The following is a 16086-nucleotide window of genomic DNA, read 5'->3' on the forward strand; positions in this document are numbered from 1 at the left end:
AAAGATTGAGGTCTGTAAGATTAAAATGTGAAAGGGAGGAGAAATGATAGCTTTGGCCCTGCTTGCTGTTACAGCAGTCGTGTGGATAAATGACTCTATGCAGATAAGCAGGGCAAAAATAAAAGGGATGCTCAGGACGAGATGGCAAAAAAATGGGAACTAATCAGCAGATTCAACCACTGTAATAATGAAGTAAACATGGAAAATTACATTATATTAGCTCCTCTGCTTCCCACTGTATATATTAGCCACAAAGTCATCGATAGGCGATTCGCTGTGAAGACGCAGCTCTGCAGATATCCAAGCTCCCCCCTCCTGGGGGAAGGCATTAGTGATGCTAAAGGGGAAAGTTGACTTTCGAACTGCCTAAGGAAGAAGTGGCTCGAATTGAGCTGCAGAAAAGCTCTCAGGTCACCAAGTTAAAAATCTGCTCTCAGGAAAAGGACAGCCGGCCTGTTTGTCCCCAGTGCTCAGGCAGCAGTAGGGCTCGTGCTGAGCCACAGCTTAATTGCAGTCCTGGGATGTTCCCCTGGTGCAGGAGAAATTGGTCTGCTGCAGATATTTTTTATATATTTATATATATTTTAACTAGTGATCTGATTTCCATTTTGTTTGATTTCTCACAAAGAATGACAAGTAGTTGCTGCAGCCCTTTCCCTGAGTTCACATAAAACCAGCATGTAACATTATTTGCAAATTAGCTTCATCCCTCTGGCTCCCGGTTAAAGTAGGAACTGCTTGGTCCAGCGTTGCTCCCAAAATATCCATTTAAACCATGTAATGATTCTGACTCTCTCATGCATAGTAGATGAAAGACGCTCCGCGATTTATTTTTAAAGCTTTGAACCCCAAACATGGTCAATCATAGAAAAAAAGATTAAAAAAGGAGGAAGTCATGATAATGCAAAGCTGGGAGAAAAGCAGTCCTACACTTCACAGTAAAATCCGTTTTCTTTGCACTTTTTTATTAACAGCTCCAACTATGATCAGCGCATAAATCTACCTGCAACACAGGATGTTGGAAAATTACCGAGAGACAGCAACATCCTCCCTGCTGCTTGGTGAGAAAAGAAGGATGCACCTTCAGGTATGGGCTGGAATATTGTTTTATCCTCTGTTCCCTGTTTGTGTTGCACTAAACCTGCTTGTTGCATTGATTAGAGGGGGAAATAAGGTGTTTGCAACAGGGAAACTTCGGAAGGGGTTCTCTAAACTTGTCTCAAGATACAGATGAGTGTCTGTGCCCAAGCAGCACAGGGCTCTGGAGGCTTTGTTGGCTCTGCCTGACTGGGCAGAGGTGGTTAATGGTGGTGTTCTGTCCTGTGTTTGCTGTTGGTCCCACCCTGCCCCTGTGGAAGTTAATTATGCCCCTCTCGAGGAGAACAGCGCAGCACTGGGTGCTCCCGCAGCCTCCCGGGAGGAGCAGCATTGGGAAGCAGAGCACATGCTCTGCCATTCCCCGCGTCACGTTGAACCGCGCATACGAAATCGCCGCTTCCCCGGTGCCGTGGCGGCTTCATGGGGATCACAGGAAGGGCTGAGCAGGATGAAGCTCCTTTGGCTGCTGCTGCCGAACAGCCTTTTTAGTGCAGGAGCAGAGCTAGACACTCCTCCTGGGTTTTCTTAATCCAGCCTCAATCCGTGCACTTCAAGCAGGAGCCTTGTTTTAGGGCTGTGCTGAGCACTCGAGTCTCCCAGCAAGCTGCTCTCACGCCTGTAAGAGCCAGACACAAGCCAAAAAGCTGGTTTTACTCTCCTTTGAAGAGGATGGAAATTGCTCCCTCTGAGCAGGGGAGAGTGGAAGGCAGCTGTGGTTTCCAGGATAGGAAAAGGGAGGGTTGGTGACTTTCTGAACGTGGATTTTTCTGATGTTTGTTTGCAACTTTGGGCTCAACACGGACAAGCTGCTGCCCCTGAAATCCAGCATTGCAACTGGATTATAGCCATCACATCTATCTCTCCAGGGAGAAAAAAAGGGATTTCCAACCAAGAGACCAGTTTAAAACATGCCAGCCTTCTCCAGCACATTTCCCTCAATATGTGTTCTGGAGCAAACAAGGACCTGAGGACTACTTAATTCTTGGAAACTGTTCAGCATTGCCGTGTTGGAGGTTGGGGTTTCTCACTTACCTGGCTGGGTTGGTTGCGTGTTTTGCCACCTGTGCAAGTGGTTTGAGGAAATAAACAGGAATTAACTTGTCTGTCATCTTGGTGTTTGTAGATGCTTGTCCAGTGGGAGTCACTGATTCCAGTCAAGCCCTTTCTTTTCGTGGTATCTATCACTCCCATTTACATTTTCCCATCACCACACTTGCCGCCTGTAGTGACCACTGAGGACTTGCAGTGGACAGATTGCTGTTGTTGGCTTTCACCTGGGGCCTCTTAGGAGGTGGCAGTGTGTGTGAGCATTGAGGTCCCCAGTTTGTAACGTGGGCTTCAGAGGGAGCCTGTGGTGGCACCTGATGTCCTGACATTTCTGTTGGAGTGTGGCTGTGCTGGTGGGTAAACAGGGTGGAGCGAGATGTGCGGGGGTCAGAAAGGAGCTGCAGATTTTGTGACTTGAATGGGTCTTGGTTTCATTGATGTGTGTTTTTCATGGATGTGTTGGCCAGCACCAAGGTTTCCTCATCTGTGGGAAATACTGGCTATCTTGGGGAGGCAGCTTAGATTGCGTTGTGGCTGCTGAGGGCTCTTGGTGTTGAGTCCTGTCTGGGTTAGTTATACAGGTACTTTTATATGTACCAAAGGTGAGAAAGCAAAATGTGGGATAAGTGTTAGAAGGGGGGTGGGTGACAGAGCTGCCCTCCTGGCACAGGGGGACCATTGTGCTGAACTTTCAACTGGTTTTCCAGCTTTCTGCCACTTCTGCCTTGGCTATGGTGCTCCATCAGCCCATGTTTTACCACAGTGAGCTCTCCCCAGAGATAGTTTTTTCCTTTAGGCTCCCCTACATGACACACACAATGCACAAGTGCTGAAGCCTGACACCACGTGCCAAGAGATGCTGCAAAGGTGGGGTTTGCTCCCTGCAACCTACTGTTCCCACCGTGCATTTCTTGGGAGAGCTCTGGCATCCTGCCAGGCCACAGAGGAGATGTTTTTCACCCCTTCCCACATCCATGCATGCCTCTCTCACCCCAGGGAACCCCTTGTTGGCACAGGACAACACTGGATGATGCTGCACATTCAGTATGAGGATGCTCCTCTACAGCCGGATGGGGGCTGAGCATAACGCCTTTTAATGTTCCTTCTCCTAATTATCCTCTTAATTACTCAGTGAAATGCCCAATAAAACAAATCACTATAATTTCTATTTTATTCTCTGCCTTTTGCAGTTTATTTAAGAGCTCAGGATACATTAAGGAGGCACTTTCTCATGAGGAAATGCCTTCCTATAGATCATACTTGCAAAATGGTTTTATGCGCCTATCCTGTGCATTTCATCCTCATTTTCCATGCCAGTTTGCTAATTACCAGAGACACTGGTGACTGGGAAGCAGGGCCTCCCTTGCTGCCCATCCCTGCCGTGGTGAAGTCACAGCTCTGAGTTTGTGACATCCCCATGGCAACGGCCTGTGATGTCACTAGCAGGGATTACAACTTTTCGAAGCATCCAGGCACAGGCAGCCAAGCTGGAACTCTTGGGCTTTCACATGTCTTTAAATAGCAAGGAACTGAAATGCAGGGAAGTCTACAAGAAGGCTTTAGATTTCCCTTTATTGTACCCTGAGGGAGAGGAGGCTGTTGACTGCGAGGCTGCCACCAGCAGTCCCGTCCTCTGGCCCGCAGCAAGCCCAGGTCCCTTGTGCAAACCTGGGGAGCTGAGCCCTGCAGTGACCCTCGTGTGTGATCCTGTGGCCAAGGTCTGGTGTGTTGGGCATCTCCCCAATGTCCCTGGGGGCTGCAGGTGTCCCCAACCCTATGCAACTCCCTGTGGCTCTGTATTTCTTGGGAATAGAGTGAAACTAAAGCAAACCTGAGGACCATAGGTCCCTATAGCCCGCCCTGCCCACGCTTCTCCCCCAGTCTAAACTGCTCTCTCCACTTGCTTTCTTCAGTGCTTTTTGTCTAATACTCATAGTATTTGCATAATAAGATGCTGTTCATGCACAGGCAGCGAGGGAGGAAGATTCATGTGCATACCTCTCTAGCAACAGGAAAATCATGTAATAACAGCACTTTATTTTGCACCTGGGGAGGAAATTCAGCTCCCACCGCCGGTACCACAAACTGTGCAGGGCGTTTAAACACACAGCCCCAAAACTTACACAGGGCGGCCACCTGACTGATATTTATGTATCTTATTTAACCAGCAGAAGCAAATCAAGCAGGCGGAAGAGTCAATCTCTTTATTTTAGTTTTTCTAAAGTAGGAATAAAAATGATATTTCAAAGGCCAACGTGTCTCAGCCGAGCGGTGATGGGGAAAAGCCGGTGCCGCAGAACATACTGTCCTGTCTCCCTGTTTCTCAGATCATAACTTCTAAGCTGGATTCAATAGAAATAAATGTTCAGTAGTTCCAGTGGTGGCCTTTGGAAATGGAGCTAATGGAACAAGACAAAAAAATCGTTACAACATTTTGACAAGTGCTTAAATATTTAATGCTATGCACGGCACAGCCCAGTTGCAGGGACATGGTGGTGCTGATGCACCTGCAGGGGGCCGTGCCCTTCGTTAGCACGGGACTGAGCCCTCCCGGGGACAGGGGAAATTAGGCAAATGCTGTTTGAGCTGTGTGCTGGTAAACAGGCACACAAGGGCAGCTGCAGCTCTGGCAGCCCCGTGCTGTGCAGTGGGCGAAGGGCTTGGTGGCACTTCCTGCACCAGGGACCCCTGGAGGAGGAGGAGAAGGAGGAGGAGTGTGGCCAGTTCTTGGAGGAAGCCGTTGGAGGAGAATGCGTAATATCACCCTGAGCTGAGACAAGGGAGATGAAGAGGCTGCAGTGATTAAATAGGATCTACTGAAATCCTTCCAAAGCAGGCTTAGGAATTAAGAGCCATCAATGTCACATTGAGGGTCACTCGCTGCAGGACACCTCCGGCTGGTGCCCGGCCTCCCCCCGTGCCTCTGTTTAGCCCCATCTGAGCCTCACAAAACTCATCCTTCCTTTCAGAGCCCACCTGGCCATTCCCGTCTGCCACAGAACAGTGAATCTCAGCCAGGAAGGCCTCTAAGAAGCAAAACTGTCCGGAGAGGAAGGATTGGACCGTGTATGGCGAGATTTACTTTGAATTCAGGTGTCATTAGGGAGTTAACAGCGGAGGAAGGTGGTGGGGAAAGAAGGCAGTGAACTGGCTGGGTTGACATTGCCTTCATACAGGCATCTGACTGTGGGTCCCCTGGAAGCAGCAGTGATGGAGACTAACCTGAGGAGATGTCAGCTGGTGGCCCCTGTGTGTCAGGGACCGTGTGCTTTGCTTGCTCAGTCCCTCCTTACCAGGCTCCCAGGACTCGACTGAAGCAGTGCTCCAGCACCAGCACGGCTGTGCCCTGGCAGCCTGTGCACACCGGGAACATCCCAGTCTCAGATAATATCCCCCCAACACCAGCATGGGAATATTGGTAGGACCAGCCAGAGCCAGGGCACCATGAAACTGGCAGGCATTCCTTTTCTGGGATTGAGCTTCCAGCATGGCTCAGATGCTTTGGTCGTGGTGACCTGCCCTGGCGTGAGACCCTGCTTCATCTGCTGCCACTGGTGCCACATTCACACACATCCTCAGCAGTTCCACGAAGAAGGGCCACCTCTCCCAGCCACGTGCAGGCATTGAGCAGAGCCCCAGAGGGACCGTGAAGGGATTTTTTTTATCCCCCTCCTCCGCCTTTCTCCTTATTTTCCACAGCTGGAACGATGGGTCACAGCAGGGAGATTTTCACACATCATTAGAGCCAAGTGTCCAACTCCACACAGCCGTCAACCCCAATCAGAGCGATTTAAAAGGCAGCACTTCCTTTAATCATCTGGGAATGCTCAGATCTGTTAGCAAACTGAGTGCTCCCACACAAATGGGAGAAGCAGGGGGATGGAGCAGAGGGAAATGATGCTGAGATGAGACCCACGGTATTAAAAAGCAGTGACTCCTCACACATACATCAGCCCCGGGGCAGACCTGGAGGATGAGGTCTTTCCTCCCTGTCTGTCTCTTCTCGTTTTCCTCTATGGATGATTGGAGGTGGCCATGGGTCCGTATCTGCCTGAGCAGGGCCTGCGGAAGGGCTGCTGTCTGCAGCTGAGACCTGAGCCAGGGGTGATGGATAAAAATGCTTGTAGAGAGGAGAAACCTGGGCACTAGCATTTCTGACTCATGAGGTGGAAGCATCCTACTGCACAAGGTCCTGAGCATTGGAGATGTCCTGGAGAATTGCAGGCACCGTGTCAAGCTGCAGCTCTACAAATTCCCACAGAACAAATGAGTAACCCGAAATCTTGGAGCCTTGCTTCACCCTTTGCTGTCTCAGCCAGCAATCCTGACCCTGGACTGCTGTAAAAATGTCCCAGGCTTGGTGAAGTGATGCAGCTCCATGCCTGTGCAAACAGCAGGAGACACACAGGCACGAAGTCCTTCCTTTCCAAGCAGCACCCGCAGCCCTGCCTGCCTGCACAGCCGTGTGCGTGCAGCCCTGCCGTGGGCACTCTGTGTTTTTCCCTGTGTGCAACCACACGACCTTCTCTTGGCCTTCTCACAGTCCTGCCACAGCTCCCGTGCGGCATAGATTGCACGTGGATAAGGGAAGGGCAAACACATGAGGAACAACTCGGAATTACCAACACACCTGACTGCAGGAAGATGAATGTCCTTCCCAAACGCTCTGGCATGTGCACAGGCGCTTCCACAGTGTCCCTGTCTCAGAGCTTTCAGGCTCATGATTTGTCCAAGGGCAACTTTGCAAAATGTCAGTGTTTTTATCAAAATTCCCTGTGACAGCCTTCAAGTTTTAATTAAAGGAACTGTGGGGGTCTGTTTGTTTGTTTGTTTGTTTCCATTTTTCTTGTAAGAAAGCAAATGTTTTTTTCAAGGAATAAAAATGCCTGTCCCTGTTTTTTTGCTGCTCTGCCATGTCTTTCTGGCTAACTTGCTTTCTAAACCAACCCTGAAGCCTCTCCACGAGGAAGCTCAGCAGCCTGGTGGCCCTGTCTCACAGGTTCCTCTGAGAGAGTGGCACTGCCACAACAGCCAGAGGCAGCATGTACACACCACAGGGCCAGGATCCACACGTGGCAATACTCCTATAGCCCTGAACAGACAACCAACTGGTGCTATAGATAAAGTCAGTGACTTGCAGACATGGTTCTGCCTTAAAATCTCCGAGACCAGCAGCAGTGTAGGCAAAGGCTGTGAGAAATTTTGCCATTAACCTCTGAAAACCAGAAAATCTGTGCTTGAGAAGCAATCAGGTTGGTGTTCGTTCTGCCCTTGCTGCTGCAAATTGAGGATTGATAGGACTGAAGGCAGTGGTGTGAGAGTCACGGCATCCTTCTGGACTTTGATTTGATCTCTGCCTTTCATGGTCTTCCCTTTTGTACTTGCTCGTTGCTTTTAAAAGCGACTCTTTGATGGGAGGTGGCAAAATCTCACTTAAGCAGAGCTTTTTTGGCAACAAACACTTGACTTTTGGAGCTGCCCTCATCTGTTGGGTAAACATGAAATTATCGTCTTTGACTGGAACTGATCCTCTGGAGCCATGTTATTCCACCAGGGAGAGGTATTTTCACTGATTTTCAATGTGGATTATTTTTGTAAGTGACTGTAATAGTTTCTTTGGTGGTATTAGGGCTTATTATGTCAGGATTTATTTCAGCATGAAGTGATTCGACATGCTGTAGTCCTGCAACTTTCCTTTGCAGGAAATCCAAGAGGCCATCTCCTGCTTCCTCCACAGACACAATGGGAACAACCTCTTTGCAGCTGGACCTGTCTGCCAATGTCAGCTTCCCCCCAATTGCTTCATAAATGCTAAAGAAGCAAATTTAAGAGAACAAATTTCCCTCAAATGACAGGTAAAAACTCATCTAGGTGAAAAATCTGTGTGGAAGAGACTCCTAGAAAGAGAAGGGAAGGACCACAGAGAGCAGATTGCAGCTTCACAGGAGCAGTGCAAGCATTGGGAGCTCCCTGGCATTAGCAGAGGGGTTAGCAGCAGAAAACACAATTGAGGATTAAATGTGGATTATACTGCAGTGATCCTGAAACATCGTCAGTGCTGAGGCAACTAACAAAGGGCTTTATTTCCCCAGGAGAAGAGCTGCTGGACCCAAAGTAGTCCTAGATATCACTCTTCAAGTGTTACTTATACACAGTGGCGACACAATGAGCTAAGGCAGCGTGTTGTGGTATCTGGTACCTCCGGGAGACTTTGGCAATACAAACTGGTGGATCTGCTCCTCAAAGCCCCATGTAATATGTAATATGGGATTTTGGCAATCACTTGCCCATTAAACACTGCCCATGCTCTGCCAGATATCAGAAGAAAAGGTTCACTTAAACCCCTTCAGTGCTGTTCAGTGCCAAGGAGAAATGAATTGGTAACACTGGCTGCTGTCCTCTCTCTGTCAGCATCATTTAAAATCACCCAGCACTGTTGGTTTATGGTGTGCCTGTCTTATTGGGATTGAGAAAGGATTGGGCTCATGATTTCTGGTCTGTTCGCAGCCAAAAAAAGGGCTTAGGTGTAGGAGCTCCTCTGGGCAGTGCAGTCAGCTAGGCTCGAGGCCTTCTTGGTTTTGCAGTCTCAGATGAACATCTCCACAGGGCAAACATCAGCTCAGATAAAACTTTGACATGTAGAGATGGATGATAGGGATGGATTGACTCGTTCACATTGATTAAGGTGGCATAAGCATGGAAATTGGGACTTCACGTGCCCACAAATCCTGCCATGCTCAACATATGGCATTGGGCAACACTGACCTCCTCCAGCTGGCGTCTGGATCACTCTCCGCTTAGGCAAAAAGAGGCATTTGCATCCTGCTGACCAGACTCATCCAGTTCCCTTCATGAACTGAGACTCAGCAGGGGTGTGTGCAGGAAGGGCACGAGCCCTCTGCTCCACAGCACAGCGAGCAAGGCAGCCCTCGCGCCTCGTCTGCGGCAACAGCGCAGCCAGAGGTCCCCTGGCAAGAACCCGGGGCTGGGAGGAGCAGGAGGCCGTCTGTCCATCTGTCCATCCTCTCCCACCACACGAGCCTGGGTTAGCTGCAGCTACTTTTGGCAGCCTGATTCCCTGCTCCAGCAAGCGCTGGGCTGATGGGGAGGCGGCCACGAGAGGAACACTCTGTTCGGCAGCTGCACATTCCATTAATTTAATGAGGATTTTTTTTTTTTTACAAGGCAGATGGTAAAATAGCTATTTTCTGTTGTCTAATAAATACCATCAGCAAGGCAGAAAATGCGCAATCTCGCCAAGTCCTTTCTGATTCCTTGCCCTCCTGTACTGATGCGTTTCCCTGTTCTCTGCTGGCAGCTGGCAGAGCTGGGAGGTGGGATGGGAGGGAGAGATGGGACACCAAAGGCAGGTCTGAAATTGCTGGCGGGACCTGCAGGTTGAAGCAGCAGCTTCCCCTGATTGGGCAGAGCCTCGGTGTCCTGCTGGGACAACTGTGCTCTGGCAGCCTCCGCTGATCCAATTCTCACTTCATCTGATTGCAGTAATAACAACTCGCACAAATTTCCTGCCTCAACCTGAAATCTTCCAGCTCTGCAATGCAAATAATATAATGTGTGATGAGGAGCCCGATGACGAGGATAATAATAATAATAGTGATGATGCCTTTATTCAATGAATGAGTGAATCAAGCAAGCAAAAATAAATGGTATTCAGAGCCTGAAAATCAATAGGAAGGGAAATCAGGAGGAAATGCAGGGGGACTTGCATCTCTGGGGGAGCGCTGTCCTTAGGAATGGCGTGAAGGAGAGATGAGCAAAGCCCTTGTGGGCTGGGCATTCCTCATCTGCCCGTGTCACTCCTGGGCTCGCTCCTCTCCTGTGATTATATTGCCTCTGCTGAGCTCACTGCTGCTCTGTGCCTGGTCCCAGCCTCCCTGTGATCTCTTTGGCCCCCTTGATTTACAGCTCCCCTGGGCTCTCTGAATGTGTCTGGGCAGCTGGCAGGCTACAGACCTGACCTGGGGTTGGGTAATAACTTGTCTTTTGTCCCATGCCCAGGAGGTTGGACATAAAAAAAGCTCCAGACATCAATTTTCCTCTCCACCGGGGTGGAATTGCAAAATGATGAGTCGGTCTTTGCCCTCATTTATCTCTTTTTTCCTTTCTCCTCCTCTTTTTATCTTTCTCTGTTCTCCCAACACTACTGCTCATTGCTCTCTTCTTCACCCCCTTTCCACTATCTCTTCCATCATTTACCAGCCTCCCTCCCCTCCACACATCACTGCTCCCCCTCTTACCTTCTTCTGTCTCATTTTTTCATGTGTTTCTTTCCCATCTCAAAACTTCCATGATTTTTCTTGCTGTGCATAGCAGTTTAATATCTATACCCATAGTAGCCTGCTAATACAGTAATTCTACAAGAAACCTAAGGCCTTGGCAGGTAGCAAAACTCGCTTTTTAACTTGGCTTCCTCTTTATCAGGGATTCATTTCAGACAGGATTTCCATGGGCACAGCTCTGCCACTTGCTGTTAGGGAAAAAGAAAAGGATTAATTCCTGCAACAGGTGAATATGTTTCACAGCTCTGGTGAGCAGGGTTTATTCTTCATTTCCTGCAGGTACATGGGGGATTTAATCATCTAACGTGGTGCTTTTCTTTGTCAAGTATGTGTTTAAAGGTTTGTGTTACATACCTGTACCTGTGCAGAGACCTCCTGGGGAATGCTCTCTTTCACCAGTGGGGCATTCCCATGAAACTTTTGCATTATCCAAGGTATTTTTCCACTTTCTAGAGAGATGCCATGTAGCAAGTTCTGAGCTGACATCCTGCTCTCTTAGGAGATACAGGCACGGGCTGGATTGGCACCAGTGCCAATCCATGCCCTGGACCTACCTGTTGAAGTTTCCCATGGCTCGTGCCTGTTCTTCCAAGCAGTGCTTGTTCAGGTGAGGGTCTGGCACAGCTCCCACCTTGCAATGCCCGTTCTCTGACCTCTCAGAATGGAATCTTCCATAAGCCTGAGGGAAAAGGACAAACTTCTCCTGCCCTTTCCTCTCTAGCCTCTTTTCATGGTGTCTGTAGCTTTGTATTGTATTTAAATCTATGCAAATATGTTAGTGGATAAAATATGCAGAATGCAACCCTGAGAAATTGAATTTGACTTGCAAATGTGCTGGGAAGAGGCACTTGGTAAATTGAAATCAGACTTTTCCTCCTTTTGTCCCAACACCTCCATCAGGACCTGCCGTAGGGCAGTAGGGAAATAGCAGTGTTCTAAAGTCCTCTCTATGGGCTTGGGGGATATTCTCCTATATTGTAAATACTGCAGCAGGACTGACCTCTCTTGGGCTCCCCATTGCCACCCAGTCTCCCTGCTGGTCCCTAAGCGTGGGTGGAATGGGCAGCATTGGATGTGGTTTCTCTGCAGTAGTGGCTGAGGTAGTGGTGTCTTAGTGGGAACATTGAGACTGATGGGAACAGGCAGTGAGAAGTCCTCAGAGCTGGCAGCAGGCAGTGAGAACTGCCTGCCAGTTCCTGCTTTGGGGTTGCCAACTTTCTCCCAGGGTGGAGAGCCCTAATTTCATCATCTCTAGTGGGTTCCTGAGCCATGGGGCAGGAGGTGGCACTGAGCGGGGAGAAGTGACTCTCAAATCTTCTTGTCAGGCTGTTTTCTGGACAGCACAAGTCTGGAATAATTTCCCTTGCCAGGCTGCCAGATTTATATACAGGAGATGAGGTAGGAGATAATACAGCAAGTCTTGTGCCAGGTACTCAAGAATTTCTAAGTACATTGCAAACAGGGCAGCATAGCTCTTTCCATTTCACACACAGAAAGGCCCTTGAAAACAGTGACGTTTCCTGCCAAATCACCCCAGGGACAATAATCTCTGGTTTATATTTACAAAACTTTGGGACAATGGCTCCCTGTGCTTTGCTGACAAAACTGTAGAAAGTATTCATCTTTTCTAAGAGAAAAGAGCCTGATCTAACAGACATTACACTCTGGACTAGTCAAACCTCAAAACATGGCATTATTCAATAGCAAAAGCTGGCTAGCTCCGACCGAGATGGGGTCTTCAGCAAGCAAGGTGGGCAGAGTTTGGGGAGAGCATCTGCAGGTAGAAAGACAGATACCAAAGATTGTGGTGAGTTGAATTATCTTGCTCACCAGTTGTGAGGTGTCCTTCACGCACTGCTGAGTAGAGCAGTGGTTGCCATCTAGTCCACCATCATCATCTTACTGATTCTCACCCAAACAGTCGTGAGGGGTCAAGGAGCCCTGTTGGGGGGACAAGTGACTGGGTGGAAACTGCCCTGGAAAAGTCCGTGGCTTGATTTACAGTTTGATGTGATGCTGACATTCCTTCCATCAGCAGTGTCAGACCAATGTTTCAGGGCATCCAGAGACTCCACATCCTGCCAGCCAGCAGGATCCAGGTTGGAAGGGCAGCATCAAGCACCTACAGCTGCTTGGGCAGAGCTTGTAAAGATGATAGAGCCAAACTCTTCCCAATAGCAGCAGACAGCCTCACAGGGGTGCAGTGGGCACACAAGCAGCTTGGGAGGTTCAGGCTGGGCATTTGGAAGGAGATGTGCACTAAGAGTGTGGCACGACTCCAGAGCATATGACCAGAGAGGCTGTGAGATCTCCATTATTGGAGGTCTCCAGGACTCAACCACATCGGTTGGTCCAATGTTGAAGATAGACTTGGAGATAACTCAGAGGGGAGCTCCCTCCTGCATCTAAAGGACAGTGGACTATCACCTGTCCTTCTCCTCAATGACATGCCTGGAAGAGACTTGCCACCCCAAACTGTTGTGTACTTTGTGTTGAGAGAAGAGCCAGACTTGAAATGTCACCTCATTACAGCTGATAAGTGAGATTTGTTGCAGAAAAGAAGGGCTATCAGTCTTCTTGTTCCTGAGGGGACCAGCTCTTCAGCTGGAATGACTGGGGGATTGTAATGGAGTTAAGTGAGATTTCCACCAGAGAGCTAAGACGTTGGCATTTAGCTGAAGAGGAGAAAACATTTAGTTTTCCTTGGGGAGAAAATCCCTCAAAACCCAAGAAAACAGCATTTTCTCAAAGCAGAAGGAAGGAGCTCCTGCCACGTTGAATTCCAGCCTGAATGGAGGCTGCGCGCCTGGGACAGTGTGTGTGGTCAGTCGAGCCTACAGCAGATGGATTAGCCCTTTCCTTTTGTGGAGAGTGATCTGGATAATTTGGGAAGGAGATATTTGTGTGCATGCATGTGTATGGGCCATGTAACATCAGTTCCCTATTTGCAGAGAATGTATCTCAATCTGGGCATTTTTGGGGCTGATGTGCAAAGCAGTGGTGACTGGTCTATGGGGGTGAGAAAGAGCAACAGGTGCATCTCAGTAAATACATCCTGAGAGTCCCACTAACTCCTCTGTCAGAAACAACATTACTGTTAGCTCCCCTCAGGGAGAGGGACACACATGTTTTAGTTAGTTGGCTGCATCCCATTCTGTAAGTGTGGAGACACCAGGCATCTCTAGCCCAGCAAACCCCAGTTAGTTCTGGAAGCAGCACACGCAGGATTGAACTTGCTCTCCAAGGTGACAGTGGGGAAACCAGGCTTGAAAAGCATTTTTTTCCTGGGGCAGTGCAGAGTGCACAGCCCTGAGCCCGGTGCTGGTGCTCCCAGAGCCCCACAGCCTCCCTGAGAGGAGCAGAGGCTCCAGCTGGCCCCAAGAGGGTGTTCTTTGCTGTGAGCTGGTTCAAGAGACTCAAGCTGGCAGCGCTGGGGTATGATAACTCCACCCCAGTGCTGTAGATGCCAGCAAGCTCCATCAACTAAAATCCCAACCAGGTCCCCAAACAGCTGTTAAAACCATCTCCAGCCAGTTCCATCCACCTGTAGATGCAGACCCAAAGTCCCCACCTGCATCCCCAACTTTACCAGCTTGCCCCTAGATGGGTCATTAGTAACTTGGCTGCATGTGCCTTGTGGCCAAAAAGCCTTTTTCAAGCAGGTTTTGCTGCTTGTTGTCCAGTTGTCCAAGGTTACTCTGGATCTGCCCATGAAAGTGAATGGATTTCCATGGAGGCAGGACTGGCATGTAGCCATCAGTCTTCCCCTTTTCTCACCCAGGTGTAAAACCCTATCACCTTGGCTGCAGTGGGAAACTGATGGAGCAGAGGGGATGCTTAGTTACAGAGAAATCCTTTACTGGGGGCAGCTTCAGGTGCAGGTGAGATTCCAGCAGATAACTGAACTTCTTTGTTAAACAGCATCACCCAAGGGGGGCTGTTTTGATGCAGATGCTCCCTCCCTACTGCAGTGGTGCCCACCTGAGCCCCAACCCCAGTCCTGGCCCAGCAGCTGCTCTGCCCTCCAGCTCCTCACTGCAGGGGCTTTGCTTCATTAACTTTCTGATAAGTTGAGAGTTCAGTGCTGAGTCTTAAGAAATTGGCAATAAAGCCAAGCCTGCATACAAGGGTAAAAATAGCCCTAATAATTTAGGCAATTAGTTAATTAGCTTCATTTACTTGAAAGCACAGAGTGGCGTGGGAAGATTTTTCTGCTGGTTTTGTTATGGTTTTCCCATTCACTTTGTTTGCTTTTCCCTTGCCATTTTCTCTGCTCCCTGACATAGATATGGGGAACCACAGCATTCTAAAGTGGTGTAGTCAGGGAAGGGAATGCCAGCCAGGACAGCAGGCTGCACAGAGCCAGGGAAGTGCTGCAGGGAGGCAGGACTGGTTCTGGTACCCAGGCTCAGTGTGTCATCATGTCATACTGAGAAGCAGGTTGCTTCATTGCAATACGGTTTGGTGGGCATGGGGGTCTTTTCCAACATTAATGATTCTATGATTCTTTCAGTGCTGTCCTTTCCTCATCCCACCTCTGACCCTTCCCTACAGGTAAAGGCTGTGGCACACTCAGGATGTCTCACAGCTGTTTGGTAAATACCCCGCTGTTCATAGCATTGCTCGTTTGTTCCCAGATAAACCAATTCATATCTTGTCCTTAGACTAGAACTGTCTGACATGTGAAATAAGGCAAGGTGAAACAGGCATTTACTGGGGGGAACTGGGATGCTGGAGTAGCACAAGGCAGAAGGCAGGGGAACTAGGTTTGGTCCTTAACTGCTGGTGAAACAGCATCCTGCTGTTTGCCTCTACCTGCCAGCCCCATGGTTACTGCATCCCTTGGTCCTCACTGCTCCCACCCAGCCCCTGTGGAGCACTTGTGGTTTCCAGTCTGAGCTGCTCACAGCCTTTGTCTTTTTCTCTTGTGCAGCTGCATAAACTCACCTGATCTGGGAGAGCCTGGTGGTCAGGTGCCTTCCATCCTCCTCTGACTCACACGAGTCCCATTCATTACTGACCTGAGGAGCTGAATGAATTCTATCTTTCTGAATTATTTCTGAAGACATTAGATCTTCTCAAATTGTTCATCTTCCCCAGAAATGACAGCTTGCAGGCACCTGGGAATAAATGGTGCCTTGGAACAATTTCATTGTTTCTATTCCAGGCAACAGGAATTCCTCAGATCTTGACATCAGTCCCCAAACCCTGGCGTGTTAGCATAACCTCCAGACAGCTGTGAGTTTCTTGACCCAGAAAAAGGATGGGATTTATTATGAACCCTGGGAGACCAGTGTCCTTGTAGCTCATGTACCCTAATGGTGTGCAGCATATTGTGTGCTCCTCTGCCTGGAATTTTCTTGTCGAAACAGCTCTCTGTCAGCAAATGCCACTTCCACGAAACAGGCTTATGTGTGTGAAATCAAATCAATGTTGATTAATTTTCGGTTTGGAAAAGAGGGGGGAAAAAACCCCACATTTAAAATGTCAAGATGCCTTCTCCTTTCATTCTTGCGAGAAGGGCTTCAATTCTTTATCTCTTAATGACCTTTTGTTTAAAGCCTTTGTGTTTTATAAGAACTATTCAGAAAACGATGAAGCAAAATGAAGTGTTAAATTTCTTTTGAAGCGAAATTTGTCC

At 48.8% G+C, this 16086-nt stretch overlaps 1 protein-coding gene across 5 annotated transcripts in view; it reads left to right on the plus strand.

Annotated features, from left to right (window-relative positions):
- ELFN1 (extracellular leucine rich repeat and fibronectin type III domain containing 1) overlaps positions 1-16086 on the plus strand; it is a 105323-nt gene that overhangs the window by 21416 nt on the left and 67821 nt on the right. For all 5 annotated transcript variants that reach the window (XM_027656694.1, XM_027656689.1, XM_027656691.1 and 2 more), the window contains exon 2: positions 975-1087. The gene's annotated coding sequence lies outside the window, so the exon portion shown is untranslated. The remainder of the gene's footprint in view (positions 1-974; positions 1088-16086) is intronic.

The sequence above is a fragment of the Corapipo altera genome, unplaced genomic scaffold (assembly GCF_003945725.1).
Source record: "Corapipo altera isolate COAL_440 unplaced genomic scaffold, ASM394572v1 104, whole genome shotgun sequence".
Taxonomy (NCBI): domain Eukaryota; kingdom Metazoa; phylum Chordata; class Aves; order Passeriformes; family Pipridae; genus Corapipo; species Corapipo altera.